This window comes from Nomascus leucogenys, chromosome 10 (assembly GCF_006542625.1).
Source record: "Nomascus leucogenys isolate Asia chromosome 10, Asia_NLE_v1, whole genome shotgun sequence".
In the NCBI taxonomy this organism is placed as follows: domain Eukaryota; kingdom Metazoa; phylum Chordata; class Mammalia; order Primates; family Hylobatidae; genus Nomascus; species Nomascus leucogenys.
This window is the reverse complement of record NC_044390.1, coordinates 23,769,147-23,793,425: the sequence shown is the minus strand read 5'-3', so window position 1 is coordinate 23,793,425 and position 24,279 is coordinate 23,769,147. Positions and strand designations below refer to the sequence as shown.

Here is a 24,279-nt window from a genome sequence, read left to right as displayed (position 1 = left end):
TATTTGTTTATAACCTTCTTTACTCTTCACTTGGATTTTACATATAAATGTCATTTTTAAAAAGTCATACTAGATAAACTGGCTACAAAATTTAAAACAGAATATCATTGAGGCTTTTGGCTCATGAAGCTATAAAAAGCAGTGTGAACTAGAATTGTGGCCTTACAAAGTTATGATTGGCGATTTCCTTCAGAATTTCATTTCTATCTCATCTTACATAGTAAAAAAAAAAAACAGCACAAAGACTAAAGAAACAGAAATCTCAGAGAGCTACTCAGAATGTATTGCTGAGGAAAATTTTCCCTAAGATATTAGGTAAAAAGTCCTGAACGCAGTAATTTGACTAATGAATCCTCATTTACATAAAAATAAAACAGTTATTTCAATTACTGTGGGGCAATAGAATGTGGATCCCCACTTCCCCGTCTTTCCTTCTACAATATAAGATTCATACATTTTCCTCCTGACAGCTACTTATTTAGTGTCCTTTATTGCACATTTTTCCTCTAATTTGCTTCAATGTTGGTTTGGTCTTAGATTTCTTTCCTCCCATCTTTCTACTTGCTCTTTGTAGATGGTCTCACTATGCCCATATCATTATATATTATTTACATACTGTTATCCCTGAAATTTACATCTCAATCCATATGAAGAATTCACATATCCCAAACTAAAGAACATTCCCCTTTTCTTCCCACTCCCAACCCCACTCAAATCTTTCTTATGTTCTCTGTTTTGGTAAATGTCATGAGCATCTATCCAGTAATTCCCCAGACTTAGGAGCCATCTTTAATTTTCCTCAATATACAAATCCAATCCATCAGCAAGTCCTCAATTCTAACTTCATAATATATCTCAACCCAATTCACTTCCCTACTGCTATGACCCTAAACCAAACTCACACCACTTCTTACCTGAACTCCTGTATTAGCCTAGCCCTTTACCAGATTCTTTTTGGTTCAGTCCTTGTTCTATTTCACTTAATTTTTAAGAGCAACCAGCATAATATTTTTAAAACATAAATCTTGCCATGTAATTCCATAATACTTCCATCACTTTCCACAGTACTTGGAATAAAATCCAGACTCCTACAGGACCTAGCAGGATTAGCTGTTGCCTCTCACTCCAATACCATTTTATGCCACTTTGCCTTTAGCTCACTACATTTCTGTCACAGTTAGATCCTTTGTTCCTTGTCTTAGTATCTTAGTGGTGCTGTAACAAATTACCACAAATGGATCCCAGAAGTCCAAAACCAAGTTGTCAGTAGATTTATTTCCTTCTAAAAGCTCCAAAAGGTTGTCAGCAATCCTTGGCATTCCATAGATTGTAAAGGTGTCACTCCAATCTCTGTCTCCATTTCAGATGGCATTCTCCTGCACCAGTCATTAGATTTAGGGCCCAACCTAAATCGAGGATGATTTCAAGATCTTTAACTAATTGCATCTATAAAAACCATATTACCAAATAAGGTCACTTTCTGAGATTCTAGGTGGATATAAGTTTTGAGGGGACAATATTTAACCCACTGCATTTCTTCTGCTATTTCATCTCCCTGATCTTCAGATGGTCCATCTTCTGAAAATCACTTCCTCAGAGAAGTCTTCCTTGATTTCCTTCCTTTCTTAATCATAGCTCCCCGTTGTTTCCTTCACAATGCCAGCCAAACAAGTATCATTTCAGTGGCATAGTTTGTATATAATATATGTATATGTGAATACATACTAAATATAGATATGAGTAAACATATAAATATAGTAATATGTGTGTATAAGTGTATATACTTTGTGTTATCAGCTAAGAATATGGGAACATTTCTTAATTTAACTGTCATGGCATATACTCAAAAAAAGCCAGTAAACAATTAGAGTATTCAAGGAATGGAAAAAAAAAAAGAAAAATCATCTGCAGAATGAAAAGTACTAGCGAAGAAGAAAAAAATTAAAAAATCTGTGAATTTAAAAAAAAAATATGAGAAAATAATGTAAATATAAAGGAAAGATACAGAGTGATAACACCTTGTATTATATAAGATGTTGAAAAAAACATCTATTTTATACTGATTTTTTTTCTTTGGCTGAGAGATAGTAAGCCCCAATTTTTAAAAATATAAAATAAACAAAACATAATTATAAGTAAAAACTTCGAGACACTTCATCAATATTTTAAAAGCCTACTAACATAAAATCCTAGCTAATTACTACCAATGATGTATGGATCTTGGTGATTTGTTTATAGAATTAAATTTCTGCACAGAAGAACAAAGCAAAAAGAATTGCTTCATAAGTCTTCCTCCTAGCATGTTTTTCTGGCTATATAATGAGTATATAGACCTAGCATTTATGGAATAAACCCAACTCTCTCCTGAGGTCATATTCTGTGTATTGCTTCATTGAATTAACTAATTATAAAATAAACATGAGCTCCGAAGGAGACCGTAAGCTCCAGATCAGAAAGCAGCCACACCAGCACCTTAATTGCAGTCCATTAAATACTAAGCAGAGGATTCATCTAAGATGTTCCCAGACTTCTGACTCCCAGAAACTGAGATTGTTATTTTAAGTTATTAAGGTTGCATCAATTTGTTACACAGCAATAGAAAACTAATACACCTAATAAAACAACTTGGGAAGCGCTTCTTCTTTTTAATTGTCTGTTAGACCTTTTAATAGGTGGTATAATTCCTTCCTTAAATGACTGTAGAATTCACTGGTGAAGCCATCTGGTCCTGGAGTTTTCTTCATGAGAGAAGATTTTTAATTGAAGATTTTCTTTCTTTTATGTGAAGTATCACCTGAATTTTTTATTTCTTGAATTAACTTTGTTGAAATGTGTTTTTCCAGGAATTTGTCCATTTCATCAGTATAAATTCTGTTCAAAATATCGTCTTATCTTTGATTGTCTGTAGGACCTATAGTGACATACTCTTACTGAGTTCTGCTATTGTTTATCTGCACCTTCTCACTTGTTTATTTGATGAATCCACCAGAGAGTTGTCAATGTTAATTTTCCCCCCAAAATCAACTTTTGCCTTTGTTTATCCTCTATATTAAATACTCCAATATATTTTATTAATTTCAGCTACTAACACCATTATTTTTTTCTATATACTTTAGGTTTTATTTGCTTGTTTTTCCCTAGGTTCTTAGGTTAAATGTTTATATAATTGATTTTTAGCGTTTATTTTTTCTAATACATATTTTAAAAAATATATTATAAATTTCTCTCTAAGTTGGGTTTTAACTGCCTTCCACATGTGTCAATATGTAGTATCTCAAAATGAATCAAAAAAAATTCTTATTTGTACTTGAATTATTTTTTGGCCAACGGGTTAATTAGAAGTGTCTATCTTGTTTTCTGAAAATTTTAGCACTTTTTAGTTATTATTTTTAAATTTTTCATGTTTAGTGTTAACTTCTAGCTGAACTCTGCTGTTAAAAGAAAATGTATTCTATATGATTTCAATTCTTTGACAATTATTGTGTTTATTTGTATATGGCCTTCATTTGGTCAATTTGGGGAAATAAAGTAAGCACTCTATATATATCACCAAGGCCAAGCTTATTTATCACATTGCTCAGATTATTATCTTTACAGACTTTATATTCTAGTCCAATCAGAGCTGGGGAGAAGTAAAATAAACTGTTCTACCATGACTGAAGCTTTTCTATTCTCCTTTAGATCCTGCTAATTTTTGTATGTATATTTTAAATGTATGTTGTTAGATGCATAAACATTAAAAATTTTTCTACCTACCTAGTACACCAACTTCAATATTGAAAGCTCTCTCTTTATATTTATTATTTTTTGAAAGACCATGTTTATTGACATTCATGTAGCTATGCAGGCTTTTTTTAGTTAGTATTTTATGGTATACCTTTTCTATCATTTTAGTTTCAACCTTTATTTAATTATCATATTTGTTCTCTCTTATTTGTTATTGTCTGTAGGATCTAGCTGTCTGTAGAGTCATATTTTAGAACTTTTTTGTAAATACATGGTTTCAAAAACATTCTTGAATTTTATATTGAATTGACCATTTTTCTACTTATATTTAATGCAATTTCTTACATGCTTTTGTTTAAAAGTTAGAATGATGATGTTGGTTGTAATCAGTTTTTATTTAAATTCTTGACCTGTTAGAGAATGGTGATTTAAATTAGGTGAAATCTAGTATTTCTGAATAGGTGTATGAGGAAGATTTTTCCAGACTTCGCCATGCACAATATGCCCATGTAACAAAGCTGCATTTGTACCCCCTAAATCTATAACTCAAGAAAAAAAATAAAAATAATTTTTGCAGGAGGAGTTGTCAATAGAAGAAAAATAGTCATTCATGTAGATTAGCCATTGTAATCCGTGATAAAGGAAAGAAAAATTTTTAAAAATAGGATTTTCTATAAAAGTTCTCACCATGCTTCAATCAAAATATAAATTCTTTCTATGAGTAAAATATAAGAATATCTAGAGAATTTATTATATAAATGATTTAGTTACTTTCAGAGAAGCTTGGTGAACTCTTTTGGTAAAATATTAAATATTTAATATATATAATTTTAACTCCTTTTCCTATAATACTTATAAATCTTCTAGATGTACTTTAATAGCTTAAAATATCTCTTTGAAAAATAATTTAATAGCCTATCATAAAATCCTTAGGGCATATTCCTATTATGTGGTATTCTTGAATCAACATAGATTTTAATTGTAAGTAATAATTCTGCAGAATCTCTAATTTATTATGAATATACAATCAGATCCGTTTTTAAAGTACCTGTAGTGGTTATTATTAATGTTAAGTGAAAAAAATGCATAAATTTCACGTTTTGCTGATTAATGTTTCCCTGACTGTAAGCATTTGAAAAGACTGTCTAGTTACAGAAGAAAAGCTAGAACAAGTTATTTTCCTTCTAGATGAGTGCTCCTTAACACAGAGACACAGCTCCCCTGGGAAGGTTAATGCTGCCGCCAGTCTTCTGGAGACCCAGAGAGGGGAAAGGGAAGAATCTCAAGCCAAAGAGGTTTGCAATTTCCTACAAAGCCAAAGTTTAATGAATACTAAGGACAGAACAGGGGTGGATCCTTGGAAAACCAGCTCATTTCTTATCTTGCCAAAAGAGATAGAATGCAGTACCAACTTATTGGGGTCCATGGAGAAGCAACAGAAGCTACCCTGGACCTGTACATGTCCTGGTGCCTTGGGCTGTCCTGGAGACTGGCCTTCAGTCTCACCTTCTTAGAGAGCCATCTTCATTCTTTCTGGAATGACTAAGCAAGTATCAACCCCAATCTAACTGAGATTGAACAGGCTATTAGGCTACACAATCACAGGGAGGATGTTTAGGGTTCCCTAGAAAAAGTAAATAATTTTGAAAAAGGTTTCTAAGAATCAATTTCAATTTTATATTCTAAATAAATTTGGCAATTAATGCAAACTGATGTACCTTAAACAGTTGCAGTAGCTAGCTTTTGTAGTTGCTAAAGTCTGTAGAATTGAAATACTTTTGGACCAAGAAAAGAAAGATCCTTGATTTATTTCCATTCATAATGAAGATCTTAATTTAATGCAAATTAGTTATTTAAGACCTGGTTCAACATTTACCTCTCAAAACAAGTCTTCCAAAAAAATAAAAATAACCCCCCCAAACCCAAATTACCATGATTATTTCCATATAATGCAAAATTAATCATTTATTTATGTACTCATTTTTATACTTGTTAATCATGTTTTAAAAAGAAATGATTGCTGGCCCAGTGTGGTGGCTCATGCCTAATCCCAGGGAGTGGGAGGCCGAGGCGTGCGGGTAACCTGAGGCCAGGAGTTCGAGACCAGCCTGACCAACATGGAGAAATCCCATCTCCATTAAAAATACAAAATTAGCTGGGCATGGTGTCATATGGCTGTAGTCCCAGCTACTTGGGAGGCTGAGGCAGGAGAATCGCTTGAACCCATGAGGCGGAGGTTGTGGTGAGCCCAGATCATGCCATTGCACTCCAGCCTGGGCAACAAGAGCAAAACTCCATCTCAAAAAAAAAAAGAAAAGAAAAGAAAAAAGGAAATGATTGCTAACCAATTAGAGTGCAAAAATTTATAGTAAAGGGTCAATATTTTTTATTTTTTATAAAGTGCTAAGAATAGTACTAACTGTACAACAGGCATTACTAATATGCTTTCTCTATAAGCCTTTACCTTTACTTCATATTTTTCACATTTTAATGAGTAATTATATGTATAAAGCTGTATTCATCCATCTGTTTTTTCCAGAAAAACATCTATCTTTGATAAAAAGTAAAAATAGTTTAACTTTATTGTGTTAGATGAGAACAGTCTAATTAGAAACCAGGCTCTTGTTTAGTTAAGAATTTAAGAGATCAAGAAACCTGCTCTATTTGCTGTAGAAGAATATACGTATATATGTGTGTATATTATATGTGCATACATATACATATATGATATATAAAAATATGTTACATGTTTTATATATGTTTAAGGGTTGTATATAAATGCCTTCCAACTTATATACAAAGAAACAAATGTATGTCTAATAAACATAAATAGAAAAAGAAGGGAGAACAAAAGAACAAAATACAAATATTTGCAATTTCATGGTTAAAATGATATTTCGACTTTTGACAAAACTATGGAATTTTGGGGAGCAAAAACACTTGAAGTAAAATAATTTATATTGTGCTTTAAATAATTTAACCAGGAAATTGAATATACATTAATATTTATTTTGCATATTTTGCCCTATTTCATTAACATTGATTTTCCTTCACAAGCCTTTCTTTAAATATCTTTTTCCTTATAGATTAGTTATAAATTAACAGTACATCAGAGGGCGGTTCCAAGATGGCCAAATAGGAACAGCTCCAGTCTACAGCTCCCAGCCTGAGTGATGAAGAAGATGGATGATTTCTGCATTTCCAACTGAGGTACTGGGTTCATCTCACTGGGGATTGTCAGACAGTGGGTGCAGGACAGTGGGTGCAGCGCACCAAACGTGAGCTGAAGCAGGGCGAGGCATCGCCTCACCCGGGAAGCACAAGGGGTCAGGGAATTCCCTTTCCTAGCCAAGGAAATGGGTGACAGACGGCACTTGGAAAATCAGGTCACTCCCACCCTAATACTGCACTTTCTTAGCAAATGGCACACCCAGAGATTATGTCCTGTGCCTCGCTCGGAGGGTCCTATGCCCATGGAGCCTCGCTCATTGATAGCACAGCAGTCTGAGATCAAACTGCAATGCGGCAGCGAGGCTGGGAGAGGGGCGCCTGCCATTCCTGAGGCTTGAGCAGGTAAACAAAGCAGCCAGGAAGCTCGAACTGGGTGGAGCCCACCGCAGCTCGAGGAGGCCCTGCCTGCCTCTGTAGACTCCACCTCTGGGGGCAGGGCATAGCCAAACAAAAGGCAGCAGAAACCTCTGCAGACTTCACTGTCCCTGTCTGACAGCTTGGAGGACAGTAGTGGTTCTCCCAGCACGCAGCTTGTGATCTGAGAACGGACCAACTGCCCCCTCAGGCGGGTCCCTGACCCCTGAGTAGCCTAACTGGGAAGCACCCCCAGTAGGGGCAGTCTGACACCTCACACGGCCGGGTACCCCTCTGAGACAAAACTTCCAGAGGAACGATCAGGCAGCAACATTTGCTGTTAACCAATATTCGCTGTTCTGCAGCATCCACTGCTCCAGGCAAACAGGGTCTGGGGGGAACTCTGGCAAATTCCAACAGAACTGCAGCTGAGGGTCCTGACTGTTAGAAGGAAAACTAACAAACAGAAAGGATATCCACACCAAAACCCCATCTGTACATCACCATCATCAAAGACCAAAGGTAGATAAAATCACAAAGATGGGAAAAAAACAGAGCAGAGAAACCCAAAATTCTAAAAATCAGAGCTCCTCTCCTCCTCCAAAGGAACGCAGCTCCTCACCAGCAACGGAGCAAAGCTGGATGGAGAATGACTTTGGCGAGTTGAGAGAAGAAGGCTTCAGACAATCAAACTTCTCCGAGCTAAAGGAGGAAGTTAAAACCCATGGCAAAGAAGTTAAAAACCTTGAGAAAAGATTAGACGAATGGCTAACTAGAATAACCAATGCAGAGAAATCCTTAAAGGACCTGATGGACCTGAAAACCATGGCACAAGAACTACGTGACGAATGCACAAGCTTCAGTAGCCGATTCGATCACCTGGAAGAAACGGTAACAGTGATGGAAGATCAAATGAATGAAATGAAGTGAGAAGAGAAGTTTAGAGAAAAAAGAATGAAAAGAAATGAACAAAACCTCCAAGAAATATGGGACTATGTGAAAAGACCAAACCTACATCTGACTGGTGTACCTGAAAGTGACGGGGAGAATGGAACCAAGTTGGAAAGCACTCTGCAGGATAGTATCCAGGAGAACTTCCCCAATCAAGTAAGGCAGGCCAACATTCACATTCAGGAAATACAGAGACCACCACAAAGATACTCCTCGAGAAGAGCAACTCCAAGACACATAATTGTCAGATTCACCAAAGTTGAAATGAAGGAAAAAATGTTAAGCGCAGCCAGAGAGAAAGGTCGGGTTACCCACAAAGGGAAGCCCATCAGACTAACAGCTGATCTCTCAGCAGAAACTCTACAAGCCAGAAGAGAGTGGGGGCCGATATTCAACATTCTTAAAGAAAAGAATTTTCAACCCAGAATTTCATATCTAGCCAAGCTAAGCTTCATAAGTGAAGGAGAAATAAAATACTTTACAGATAAGCAAATGCTGAGAGATTTTGTCACCACCAGGCCTGCCCTAAAAGAGCTCCTGAAGGAAGCACCAAACATGGAAAGGAATAACCGGTACCAGCCACTGCAAAAACATGCCAAATTGTAAAGACCATTGAGGCTAGGAAGAAACTGCATCAACTAATGAGAAAAATAACCAGCTAACATCATAATGAAAGGATCAAATTCACACATAACAATATTAACCTTAAATGTAAATGAGCTAAATGCTCCAATTAAAAGACACAGACTGGCAAATTGGATAAAGAGTCAAGACCCATCAGTGTGCTGTATTCAGGAAACCCATCTCACATGCAGAGACACACATAGGCTCAAAATAAAGGGATGGAGGAAAATCTACCAAGCAAATGGAGAACAAAAAAAGGCAGGGGTTGCAATCCTAGTCTCTGGTAAAACAGACTTTAAACCAACAAAGATCAAAAGAGACAAAGACAGCCATTACATAATGGTAAAGGGATCAATTCAACAAGAAGAGCTAACTATCCTAAATATATATGCACCCAATACAGGAGCACCCAGATTCACAAAGCAAAGAGACCTACAAAGAGACTTAGACTCCCACACAATAAAAATGGGAGACTTTAACACCCTACTATCAACATTAGACAGATCAACGAGACAGAAAGTTAACAAGGATATCCAGGCATTGAACTCAGCTCTGCACCAAGCAGACCTAATAGACATCTACAGAACTCTCCACCCCAAATCAACAGAATATACATTCTTCTCAGCACCACACCACACTTATTCCATAATTGACCACATAGTTGCAAGTAAAGCACTCCTTAGCAAATGTAAAAGAACAGAAATTATAACAAACTGTCTCTCAGACCACAGTGCAATCAAACTAGAATTCAGGATTGAGATACTCACTCAAAACTGCTCAACTACATGGAAACTGAACAACCTGCTCCTGAATGACTACTGGGTACATAACAAAATGAAGGCAGAAATAAAGATGTTCTTTGAAACCAACGAGAACAAAGACACAACATACCAGAATCTCTGGGACACATTTAAAGCAGTGTGTAGAGGGAAATTTATAGCACTAAATGCCCACAAGAGAAAGCAGGAAAAATTGAAAATTGACACCCTAACATCACAATTAAAAGAACTAGAGAAGCAAGAGCAAACACATTCAAAAGCTAGCAGAAGGAAGAAATAACTAAGATCAGAGCAGAACTGAAGGAAATAGAGACACAAAAATCCCTTCAAAAAATCAATGAATCCAGGAGCTGGTTTTTTGAAAAGATCAACAAAATTGATAGGCCACTAGCAAGACTAATAAAGAAGAAAAGAGAGAAGAATCAAATAGATGCAATAAAAAATGATAAAGGGGATATCACCACTGATCCCACAGAAATACAAACTACCGTCAGAGAATACTATAAACACCTCTATGCAAACAAACTAGAAAATCCAGAAGAAATGGATAAATTCCTCGACACATACACTCTCCCAAGACTAAACCAGGAAGAAGTTGAATCTCTGAATAGACCAATAATAGGCTCTGAAATTGAGGCAATAATTAATAGCTTACCCACCAAAAAAAGTCCGGGACCAGACGGATTCACAGCCGAATTCTACCAGAGGTACAAGGAGGAACTGGTACCATTCCTTCTGGAACTATTCCAATCAATAGAAAAAGAAGGAATCCTCCCTAACTCATTTTATGAGGCCAGCATCATCCTGATACCAAAGCCTGGCAGAGACACAACAAAAAAGAGAATTTTAGACCAATATCCCTGGTGAACATCAATGCAAAAATCCTCAATAAAATACTGGCCAACCGAATCCAGCAACACGTCAAAAAGCTTATCCACCATGATCCAGTGGGCTTCATCCCTAGGATGCAAGGCTGGTTCAACATATGCAAATCAATAAATGTAATCCAGCATATAAGCAGAACCAACAACAAAAAACACATGATTATCTCGATAGATGCAGAAAAGGCCTTTGACAAATTCAACAGCCCTTCATGCTAAAAACTCTCAATAAATTAGGTATTGATGGGATGTATCTCAAAATAATAAGAGCTATTTATGACAAACCCACAGCCAATATCATACTGAATTGGCAAAAACTGGAAATTTTCCCTTTGACAACTGGCACAAGACAGGGATGCCCTCTCTCACCACTCCTATTCAAAATAGTGTTGGAAGTTCTGGCTAGGGCAATCATGCAGGAGAAGGAAATAAAGAGTATTCAATTAAGAAAAGAGGAAGTCAAATTGTCCCCGTTTGCAGATGACATGATTGTATATCTAGAAAACTCCATCGTCTCAGCCCAAAACCTCCTGAAGCTGATAAACAATTTCAGCAAAATCTCAGGATACAAAATCAATGTGCGAAAATCACAAACATTCTTATACACCAATAACAGACAAACAGAGAGCCAAATCATGAGTGAATTCCCATTCACAATTGCTTCAAAGAGAATAAAATACCTAGGAATCCAACTTACAAGGGATGGAAGGACCTCTTCAAGGAGAACTAGAAACCACTGCTCAATGAAATAAAAGAGGATACAAACAAATCGAAGAACATTCCATGCTCATGGGTAGGAAGAATCAATGTCGTGAAAATGGCCATACTGCCCAAGGTAATTTATAGATTCAATGCCATCCCCATCAAGCTAACAATGACTTTCTTCACAGAATTGGAAAAAACTACTTTAAAGTTCATATGGAACCAAAAAAGAGCCCACATTGCCAAGTCAATCCTAAGCCAAAAGAACAAAGCTGGAGGCATCACGCTACCTGACTTCAAACTATACTACAAGGCTACAGTAACCAAAACAGCATGGTACTGGTACCAAAACAGAGATATAGACCAATGGAACAGAACAGAGCCCTCAGAAATAATGCCGCATATCTACAGTTATCTGATCTTTGACAAATCTGACAAAAAGAAGAAATGGGGAAAGGATTCCCTATTTAATAAATGGTGCTGGGAAAACTGGCTAGCCATATGTAGAAAGCTGAAATTGGATCCCTTCCTTACACCTTATACAAAAATTAATTCAAGATGGATTAAAGACTTAAATGTTAGACCTAAAACCATAAAAACCCTAGAAGAAAACCTAGGCAATACCATTCAGGACATAGGCATGGACAAGGACTTCATGTCTAAAACACCAAAAGCAATGGCAACAGAAGCCAAAATTGACAAATGGTATCTAATAAACTGAAGAGCTTCTGCACAGCAAAAGAAACTACCATCAGAGTGAACAGGCAACGTACAGAATGGGAGAAAATTTTTGCAACCTACTCATCTGACAAAGGGCTAATATCCAGAATCTACAAAGAACTCAAACAAATTTACAAGAAAAAAATAACCCCTTCAACAAGTGGGCAAAGGACATGAACAGACACTTCTCAAAGGAAGACATTTATGCAGCCAAAAGACACATGAAAAAATGCTCATCATCACTGGCCATCAGAGAAATGCACATCAAAACCACAATGAGATACCATCTCACACCAGTTAGAATGGTGATCATTAAAAAGTCAGGAAACAACAGGTGCTGGAGAGGATGTGGAGAAATAGGAACACTTTTACACTGTTGGTGGGACTGTAAACTAGTTCAACGATTGTGGAAGTCAGTGTGGCGATTCCTCAAGGATCTAGAACTAGAAATACCATTTGACCCAGCCATCTCATTTCTGGGTATATACCCAAAGGATTATAAATCATGCTGCTATAAAGACACATGCACACGTATGTTCACTGCAGCACTATTCACAATAGCAAAGACTTGGAACCAACCGAAAAGTCCAACAATGATAGACTGGATTAAGAAAATGTGGCACATATACACCATGGAATACTATGCAGCCATAAAAAAGGATGAGTTCATGTCCTTTGTAGGGACATGGATGAAGCTGGAAACCATCATTCTCAGCAAACTATCACAAGGACAAAAAACCAAACACTGCATGTTTTCACTCATAGGTGGGAATTGAACAGTGAGAACACATGGACACAAGAAAGGAAACATCACACACTGGGGCCTGTTGTGGGGTGGGGGGATAGGGGAGGGATAGCATTAGGAGATATACCTAATGTAAATAAATGATGAGTTAATGGGTACAGCACACCAACATGGCACATGTATACATATGTAACAAACCTGCACATTGTGCACATGTACCCTAAAACTTAAAGTATAATAAAAAATAAAAAAAATTTACAGTACATCAAAAGGAAGACTCTATTTCTAATCCAGAGTCATTTCATTACTCAGAGCTTCTCAAATAATTTGACAGATACAGCAAAAAATTATCAGAATGATGAAACAATATGTTAAGATATTTCCAAAATGCTTCCCACATTTTTAACACATAACACTCAGTGTTATCATAAACTTAACTTTCAGGTCTTTCAGGTGTTAGTCTGAAAGTTCCTATTTCTTTGCTCCCTTCTATATTTAACATAATTTAAATTTTTGATTACAGAAAACTATATTTGCATGTGCCCTCTAAGTAGTTTGATTGTGTTGAAATATAGATGCTTAAGTAGTTCTAAATCATAGCAGTTACAGTGGTAAACATTTAGAGAGGACTTGCGTTTGCCAGGCAGGTTTGGAGCACTCTATATTGCTGGCTCATTAAATAGAACCACCTTGTAGAAGATCCTGTTTTCATCATAATCACACGATTTAAGAAATAGAGGCACACCAAAAGCAATGGCAACAAAAGCCAAAATTGACAAATGGGATCTAATTAAACTAAAGAGCTTCTGCACAGCAAAAGAAACTACCATCAGAGTGAACAGGCAACCTACAAGATGGGAGAAAATTTTTGCAATCTACTCATCTGACAAAGGGCTAATATCCAGAATCTACAAAGAGCTCAAACAAATTTACAAGAAAAAAACAACCCCATCAACAAGTGGGCGAAGGATATGAACAGACACTTCTCAAAAGAAGACATTTATGCAGCCAAAAGACACATGAAAAAATGCTCATCATCACTGGCCATCAGAGAAATGCAAATCAAAACCACAATGAGATACCATCTCACACCAGTTAGAATGGTGATCATTAAAAAGTCAGGAAACAACAGGTGCTGGAGAGGATGTGGAGAAATAGGAACACTTTTACACTGTTGGTGGGACTGTAAACTAGTTCAACCATTGTGGAAGTCAGTGTGGCAATTCCTCAAGGATCTAGAACTAGAAATACCATTTGACCCAGCCATCTCATTACTGGGTATATACCCAAAGGACTATAAATCATGCTGCTATAAAGACACATGCACACGTATGTTCATTGCAGCACTATTCACAATAGCAAAGACTTGGAACCAACCCAAATGTCCAACAATGATAGAATGGATTAAGAAAATGTGGCACATATACACCATGGAATACTATGCAGCCATAAAAATGGATGAGTTCATGTCCTTTGTAGGGACGTGCATGAAGCTGGAAACCATCATTCTCAGCAAACTATCACAAGGGAAAAAAACCAAACACCGCATGTTCTCACTCGTAGTTGGGAATTGAACAATGAGAACACATGGACACAGGAAGGGGAACATCACACACCGAGGCCTGTTGTGGGGTTGGGGGAGGTGGAGGGATAGCATTTGGAGATATACCTAATGTTAATTGACGAGTTACTGGGTGCAGCACACCAGCTGCACATGGCACATGTATACATATGTAACTAACCTTTATGTTGTGCACATGTACCCTAAAACTTAAAGTACAATAAAAAATAAAAAAGTAAAGAAAAAGCAATAGAGGCACAAAGAAGAAAGCTAATTTGCTCAAGGTTACAAACAGCTATCAAGAGGTGGAGTCAAAAATCAAATTGAGGCTGACTTTCCAGAGTCCACACTCTACGCCAGTACATCTTATGCTATTTTGCAAGGGTTACAAGAAATTGAAATCAAAGATTTATATAAAATATGGTTTGCACACAATATTGTATACTTTCTATAATTTTATTAACTTTTAATAAATTGTATTCTGAACTGACTCTATGTGTACACTTGACACTAATTATTTTGGAAACTTTCCTAGCAGTTACCCTTTATCATCTTTGGGGACATACAAAATTTTAACCGTTCTACATCACCAAGCCTCTCCAGCATGTTTATCCTAGTGTTCTGTGCTTTTTCTCTTTTACCTACTTTCCACTATATCTTCCCCCCAAACTTTTCACTGTGCCTTTGAAACCTCTATTTTACATAAAACAATCTTTCCTATTTTATCACTTTGTTGAAGGAGCCCATCATCACTTTACCTCAACGAAAACAGATTTAAATGGCTTCGTAGGTTGCACCAATAGGATGCTTTTCTAAATTCCTTAGCTCACTTAACTTCAGAAAGTAGTGTTAGCACCTTTCTTGAAAACCATTAGAATTTCCAACCCATTACTCCTCCATTCTAAAGTAGAACCATCTCTACTTTAGTACTCACACCATCTGACTATTCCTCCTGTTACTCCTCCCCATCATTAATAACTAAAAATGGCGTGGTCTTTTTAACATGTAAATGAGGTTAGTTAATGAAATGACTTCAATTCAAACAAGCAACTACAAACAAGTAGTAAATCCCAAATAAATAATACCTTCATTTTCATCAATCTTGTCATTAAACAGCCTTTGTCATATATTCCCTCTACATGTCTGGACTTCAGCTTGAGCAGATTCATAACTTTCCAGTCACTTAGAGTTATAAGAATAAATCTCATCGTGGATATCCAGACCATTTTCAAGTTCAAAATGTCCAGTACAGCCCACCACCAAAATTTAAGTTACTTATTTAACACAGAGCTTTTCTGATCACTCCACCTTGAACTACTAGAAAAGAGGAAGATGATCCACTTTTTCACCTGCATTCTGTCTGCTTCATAGGTCTTTATTCTAGGTTGGGACAGGGATATGAAAGTGGGTTACAGGAAAAAAGCCAAAGTTTTATAAGACTGGTGACTTCTATGTTCCAGGTGCCAAAATACTGGACTTCTAAATTGGGACTCATTAGAGGATTCTTTGGAGGTCCTCCCATGGGGACATCACACGCTACACAGATCACTGACATAGGCAATTGCTATTTGCTTTCTGACTAACAATTTGCCTCCTGCCACCACCTCACATTTCAGTTTATATTCTTGGCAGAACAGCTGACATCCTATTAATACTGGATCCCATTGCCCTAGCAGGCAGTCATCATATAAAGGGTTCTATTATCCTTCTACTTCCTCAGTCTGGCCCATGGGAAGCTCATGTACCTTTGACACACCAAATTTTTGTTGTAAAGACCACTCTTACTGCTATTTCTCACTGGCCTAATTTAGGTTAGCTTAACCAGACTTACACCTCCCAAATTTACTGGAGAGGAAACAAACATCTGATTCAGTGGCCATACATGTCCGCAAACTCCAAGGAATGCACATTAATTTATTTCTTCCCTTACCTTACATCCAACCCATGGAAGTACTTGATGATATACTGCTGAAAAAATATCAAAATACAAAAATACCACTGCTTCTTTCTATGAGTCATTGCTTTGGGTCCACCCTCATTTGGCTAAGGAGAAGCACACACTTCTCTCCACGGAGTAAAAGCCCTGCAGTACTCCCTACCAGCTGACAGCTCTCTGCTAATGAGTCATCTGGTCTTCTCTAAGAGAGGATAATAGTGGTGATTCATAGTGGCAGGAATGATGCTGCCATTATTACAAGTCTGTGGTGGATATGTCTAACACTTCTCCAAAGAATGTGGGGATACTTATCATCAATGGCACTATGTTTTGGGGTTTTAAGGATAATTTTGATTCAACAATGGAAACCTCATTTTACATTTTTTAACTCCTGCATTTTTTGAAGTTTTCAATTACTGGTTCACACTATTACAATCTGAGACCTGTTACCATCATCATTCTTGTTTAATTTATGTTTATTAAATACTTATTGAAGGCATACTATGTGCCAGCATTGGTGGTCCAGCAGTAAACCAGACAGAAATTTCTGCTCTCATAGGGTTTCTATTCCAATGATGTCAAACAACGTAATTAAGACATATGACGTTCTAAATTTGTCCCTGTGATTTTCTCCACCGTTATTTCTTCCAGTGGCCAACATTTAAAGGTTTCCTTGGGTCCTATTTCTTTCTCTACCATAAACTTCTATTACTACTGATTTTGTAAGTTGTTTTCATTTGCTATTGCCATTCTTACTACCACTACTATAGCCTGAAGTTCACCTTTGTAATTTTATTCCAGAATTATTATAATAACCTCAGTCTCCTTTTTCCATGCAGTATGCTGCTAGAGTTATCATTGTGAGCACACAAATATGTCCATGTAAATCGTGTGCTCATTAACATTTGTTCTAATTCATTCATTCAACCAATAGTTATTGAGGAACTCATATGCCAAGTATTATAAATCTTTATTCTATAATAGTGAAAGAAAGAGACAAGGCCTGTAACTATGTAAAGTTTATATTCTAGTAGAAAAATATAAACAATCATTCTATAGGGTCAGAAAAAATAATATTGGGTGTTCATGGAAAACTCTGTTAAAGTGACAATGAAACAAAGACCTAAAGAAAGTGAGGCAGTAAGCCATGAGGATATCTGAGGGGACAGCATGGCACAAAGAAGGAAAAATGGCAAGTGTATTGTCCCTTACCAGTAATAAACTTGCCTGGGTAAAGGGACAGCAATGGCTAGTGCAGGCTAAGTGGATGAGCTATGGAGAAAAAGGTAGAAGGTGAGTTCCTAGAATCATCGTAAGGGAAGGAAGTAATGAAGAGTCTCAGAAACCACCCCATGGGCTTTGGGAATTTTATTGTGATGGAAAGCTAACACAGCTTTAAGGCTAAATGTAACATGTTGCAATTTACATTTCATAAAACCTGTCCTTCTTGGTTCGTAGAGACTGGGCAGGTGAGAAAGAATGGTGGCTTTAAACACAGTGGTAGTTGGCCGGGCGCGGTGGCTCACGCTTGTAATCCCAGCACTTTGGGAGGCCGAGGCGGGTGGATCACGAGGTCAGGAGATCAAGACCAGGTGAAACCCCGTCTCTACTAAAAATACAAAAAATTAGCCGGGCGTGGTGGCGGGCGCCTGTAGTCCCAGCTACTGGGAGAGGCTGAGGCAGGAGAATGGCGTGAACCCGGGAGGCGGAGCTTGCAGTGAGCCGAGATCGCGCCACTGCACTCCAGCCTGGGTAACAGAGCGAGACTCCGTCTCAAAAAAAAAAAAAAAAAAAACAAAAACAAAAAACACAGTGGTAGTTTTGGAGGATTCTAAATAAATTGTGAAGACAGAGCCCAATTATGACTTTAAGTGTTTGGCTTTTGAGAAGGGTAGCATGAAGTAGCCCTTAACTGAGGGGGAAAATAGCAGGAGGTTTGTAAGAGTGATAGAGGGAATCAGAAGTTCGATTTTTAACTTGTTATGTTTTAAATTCCTATCAGATATACACGTGGACATGTCAAATGTTTAGTCATATACCCAAATCTGAAGTTCAAGGGAGTGATCTAACCTAGAAATATAAATTTTTCAGTTATTATTATTTAAGTAGCACTTATGCTGTGAAATAGATTGGGCCATCAAGGGCCTGAATGTAGATAGAAAACATTGCAGGGACCACAAAAACGATTCATCCAACACTGTGGCCTCCCAGTTCCTTAATATCATCAATTCCAATTAGCCTCAGTCCCTCTTTATTTCATCACCCATGTCTATGACCACAATCTGGAATTTACTAGTACCTGGAAATGTTGTGGTTCTGAAATGCTTAAACCGAGAACACAGGTAATGACAAAACACACTCAAATCTTCTCTCCTTAAAATAATTGTGCCTCAACCCTATCTCCTCTATTGGCTATTGCTTCGTCTGATTTTCCTGCATAACCAAGCTCTTAAAATAGTTTTCTACAGTCACTGAATACAGTTGTTAGTCTTCCACTTAATCTCTCAGGCCCCTGGAAACTTGATTCTACCTAAATTACTCTACAATTACTCTCACCAAGATAATTTCTTCTTGTTAAATACAACGAACATAGTTTTTGAACTCTCAACATCATGAAACTGCTAATAACCCTCTTGCCATCCTCTCTTTAACTTGGCATTAATGATTCTCACATTTCTGGTATCCATCCTTGGACCCATCTCTGTTTTGTCATTTTTGAGGCACATTCTTCCTCTCACCTTTACTTAAGTGCTTTTCTTTCTCAGGCTTTATTCTGAACTCTCTTATAACTCTATATACATGTTTTTTGGGAGGATGATGTCATCAACTCCAATAGCTTTAAGTCTTCTGCATGCCCAAATAAATAGCTTTAAATGAGATCTCACCTTTAAATTTCCAAATCATTCATATATTCCCAATTCAGCTCAACTTAACGTGTCTAAAACTGAATACCTCATTTCCCCCTTGAAAATGCTCTATCTCATTGGTTTCTTGTCACAATCAATGGAACCTTCATCCACTCAATTGCCAAACCAGAAAGTTCCAGTATCAGCCTTGACTTCTCAATAGGCCTCAGTCTGCTTCCAAACAACCACCTATTCTTGCATGTTCACCATGTTCTCAATATCTCATGAGTCAATCCATTCTTCTCCATTCTTGTTGTCACCTTATAGGCTTTTATTAATCATCTAATTTTTTAAAAAATAATGTCTAGTTTCTCCTGTGATATTGCCCTCAGTTATTGTTATAATCTAGGGAGATAGACAAAAAAAGTCACCATGATCATTTTCATCACTATCCTTTGAAAGAATGACTGCAAGTCTTTTCATAGGTCTCTTTGCTTTGGTCTTTTCTCTAATTCACTCTCCAACTGGTAACAAGAAAATGTTTCTAAAGGGAAGATCTCATTGACTCTTCTGTTTAAAGACTTCAATGCTTCCCTTTGGTCTTTCATATAAAGTACAAATTCCTTCCATGTAATTTATCATATTCTTGCCCAGGCTTAACTTTCTAGCCTTCTATCTCACCTTTATCTGCCATGCCCAGGTTATTTTATACTTTACTACATGATGTTATTTTCTCAGTTTTTACCTATGCAGATGCTGTTTCCTCTGCTTAATATACCATGGTCCCCCCCTCATTTGGCAGCTTCAATTCATGCTACAATTGGCAAGAAAGAAATTATTTTCTTCTATTTGCCTTGCTTGTTTCTCCAGTCCCTTTCTGTTCCCATCAATTGAATTATGTGATACTCTTACTTGCTTTCATCTCATCCTGTGCTTACATGATGCTATAATTGGTTTTTGCCAAACTGTTCATTCAAGTATATTGTAAGATTCTGAAATGAGAAACTGTGTATTGTTTATCAGTGTCTCCAAAACCTAACCAAATTCTATAGTACAGCCCAGCACATAATGTACACTCAAATATACACTGAATTTGAAATAAACAAATAGGAAAATGAAAGGAAATAATATAACAATATAAGGTTGAAATATAACAATATAAGGTTGAAATAATTTAAATTAGGACACGATTCAGATTAATGTTATTTTATTATCTGTTGAAGTAAATGAGTAAAACCTTGTCATTTTTGAATAATCAAATTAAAATCAGTTTTGTAGATTTTTAAACTCTAAGACCATTTACAATTTAAAAAATATATAATTTGGTTTAAACAGCACACTCAGAAAATTGAAGTTGTTTTAAATTCTGTGGTGTGTTTATCTAAATTGCTAAGGACCATCAGGAAGACAATTAAAATGAGAACAGAAAGTACAATTCTGTTTCCTCGGTGGGGAAAAAAAAAAACCTAATAGAGCTTAAGAATGTTCAGGACAGTGTGTATGTCAAGCCCAAGGATATGAATTAGATGGGTAATCACTTATTCACCACACTCTAGAAATAAAGAGAACCATTAGCATTTAGGAAAAAAAAACAAACTTAAAAAGCATTTAAAAGTATTAAGTTCTATAGGGAGCAAAATGTATAGATCTTATTATTCCAAAGAAATAAACAGAAAGAAAACAAGGAAGAAACTGAATACCTTCAGTGGTATTCTTGCTATAATTACTACATGACGCAATGAAGTAGATTTAATTTAAATCCTGATAATAACATTTTGTGAAATACAATGAAACAACTTCACGTTTGACCAATGTATCTCATGTAGTCTCTATTAGATTTTTGTCAATATCAGCCCTTAAAAAACATCAGAAATAATAAGAAAGTAAATAGCTACATAACAATTAAAATATTTTCCTAAACCAAATTGCAAAGAGAAACACCTCTCATTGTGTATATACAGACTCTGCTTGAGTCTATTATCACTAAAATTAACTCGTATGGCCAAGCTGATCCACTAAATCCTACCTGTTGACTTACACCTAGTCCACAGTCTACAGACAATTCTGGCACCAGGGCAGGGGTTGTCTTAAAAATTACACCTCTCTCTTACTGGCTCATGGATTCAACAAAGGAAGGGATCCTTCACACTGCTGGTTACACACTGACAAGCACAACTACAGCTCTCCAGATAGCAGGTTCATGCTTACAGATATATAACAGAGTTCATGCATTGCACCCCAGTACTTCAGTCCTCTTGGCCATCTGTAGCAGACATAGATATACTTTACCTTGGCCTTGCCAGGGGTTGGCTGACAATGTGGGGCACTTTGATTCTTTACAGTTCCCAAATTTTTTACATTTTAATATTGCTCATATTTAAAACAAAACACTATGACAAACTGGTATATTTACAAAGCACTATTTAATTTAATAACGAATTTTACACTTTTAACTTTGATTATCTAGTTTCTTTTCCTTTGTAATTCTATGTAAATAAATTCTATGCTCTTATGCTGGAGGTTAATCTGTGATCCAGTTTTTATGAATGGGAAACATATGCCAAATATAGAATATCTCTTGATATAATTTTCAAAGACAGCTTTAAGTTAATATTTAACAGATACTATTTTTTTCTCCAATGATAAAAGCATTTATTTTCTAAGATAATTATGTGATTTGGAAAAATCTCTGAGTTGTGTTTGCTGCTACAATTAATTTCCAGTTTCTGAATTAAAATCCTTTTCAGAAACAGGCCATTTGTAAAATTTTGAATCACCCTTGAAAATCATGAATGAGTAATTTTCTTTTTCTTTATTAACATTAAAACTGAGACTAATTGAATTTTCAATAAAATCTATTTAACACTTATTGTTTAAAATATTAATGAAAAATTGTCCTAGAGTTCTCAAATTTATTCTTACCAGATATGCAAATTTACTTATAATGACATTTGCAAAGTTGACACAACCTTCTATATATGCCTTACCATTTGAAATAACAAACTTCACTCTTTTTTCTAATGCTTCAGAAATAACATTTATGTGTACCCACAGTAAAATTTGCAATTTTAAACATACCATTAACATTTCAAGATACCTCTGAGATTTCTATTACACTGGCAAAGAAATTACTCGACAGCTAAGCATCCTTATGCTAGATCATTCACTCAATGTTTGATGTATTCTGTTCAATAAATGAAAAAATATAAGACTTTGAATTTCTTACCAATGAAAACATCATCATAGAATGGTTTCTAGAAAAAGCATAGCTTTTGAAGTAGACAATAGTATTTTGATGATCTATTAAAATGACATTTTTTAAAGAAAGGAAAAAATACACTTTGGGAGGCCAAGGCAGGCAGATCACTTGAAGTCAGGAGTTCGAGACCAGCCTGACCAACACGGTGAAACCCTGTATCTACTAGAAATACAAAAATTAGTCGGGCATGCTGGCGCACGCCTGTGATCTCAGCTACTCGCTAGGCTGAGGCAGGAGAACCCTTTGAACCCAAAAGGCAGAGGCTGCAGTAAGCCGAGATCATGCCACTGCACTCCCATCTGGGTGACAGACAGAATGAGACTCAGTCTCAAAAAAAATTTTTTTTAATTTTAAAAAGGAAAAAATTATTTTAAAAACTTGAAATTGATTTAGATTATGTATAATTTAATCTGACTTTCAGTTTTCTAACTTGGAGGCAAAAACAATAGCTTCTTTCATTGCTTTATTCTTAAATGATGGAAGTAACCCTAGATACTATTGGGCTAACTACCTAGATACCTTAGATACTTAGGGCTAAAGAAAATGACTGTTACATAGCTCCCGGCAGTATGTTCCAGATAGCTCCTTAACAATGGGAGACACTAAATTAATGTGTACTAATGAACCCCTAGATTGCCTAAGCCCTTATGCACTCTGAACTGTTCATAATGTTTTCCACTCTACAAAATGTTATAAAATAAGCATAATCATTGAAACTTCAGAAAACATAAGTATAAAATAATCATCATGGTATAGCACAGCCAAGAAAGAACTCCTATCTTCTTCACAATATTATAAGTTGTTTTAAAAGAAAAAAATTTATCTATTTATCTAAGTATACATATATAGATTGATATACTATATATATGTATGTATGTATATATATATATATATATATATAGAGAGAGAGAGAGAGAGAGAGAGAGAGAGAAAGTTGTATAACTCATGCCTATTCACTTTTATTTATTGGGAATGACATTGATGTGGTTTGCCTTCAGGATACCATTTTTCCTTTCTGTGACCTTTATTTTCTCCCTGCAAAAGGATTCTTTCAACAACTAGGCCACATACCCATTCAATCTTTCATGTTTAGAAACATGCTTTCTTAGAGGGTATGACAAACTAATTTATTTTAACATGTAAATAATGGATAAGATCTTTATCAGTACTTGGCAGAAGACAGATATTTTATTTTGCATTGAACAAGGGACAAATCCTTTGAAACTGACTAATCTCTAACTGTAGAATTCTTCCAGGAATCAGTGAACAGTTGAGGGAAGTATTTTGAAGGTAGTAAATCTACTTTTCTGATGTAAGTTGAATTCTATGGGCAAGCACTGTGCAAGGCAGAAGGGTAAAATTACATCACATAAGCACTCACCTACAATACTTAAGTAAAAGACTGGCCATTAATCCTGTCAATATACTTTCCAGGTTGGCTTACATTTCACCTTGCCTTACATTGTAATGTAATAGGTCTAGGGGATAAATATAAGCAGCTGTCTGCAGCCAATACATTTTTCCACATAAATACTTATGATAAAAATAAAAAGAAGGAAAAGGACTATACTATGTTTTTTAGCCATACTTTGGGAGCAACTTGATGAAAATTAGATAACACCATGAGACACAACAGAGTGAGACAGGAGAGAAAGAGCCAGAACAGAAAGTTATCTCTCTAACAACTCACTGGTGTTTTAATGGAGTTAAAGTACTTCACCTACACGCCTATGTGAAGAATAGCTAAAAAATGATAACACTGAGTTCTGTATGTTCCTCATTAAATTTCATTTTGCTAAATAAAAAGGAAGTAATGATAAAAATGTATGCATTGACTATTTGTTGATATAACTTGATATAACTTATTACTTTAGATACACTCTTTGAATTTATTTTGGATCTCAAGCATGAAGTCATAGGGATGTCATCTCTATCAGTGTTTTCTGAAATCTGACATCACAGAA

At 36.1% G+C, this 24,279-nt stretch overlaps 1 protein-coding gene across 18 annotated transcripts in view; it reads right to left on the bottom strand.

Annotated features, from left to right (window-relative positions):
• Positions 1 to 24,279, bottom strand: part of PPFIA2 (PTPRF interacting protein alpha 2) — a 510,037-nt gene that overhangs the window by 400,794 nt on the left and 84,964 nt on the right. The gene's annotated exons all lie outside the window — the stretch shown is intronic.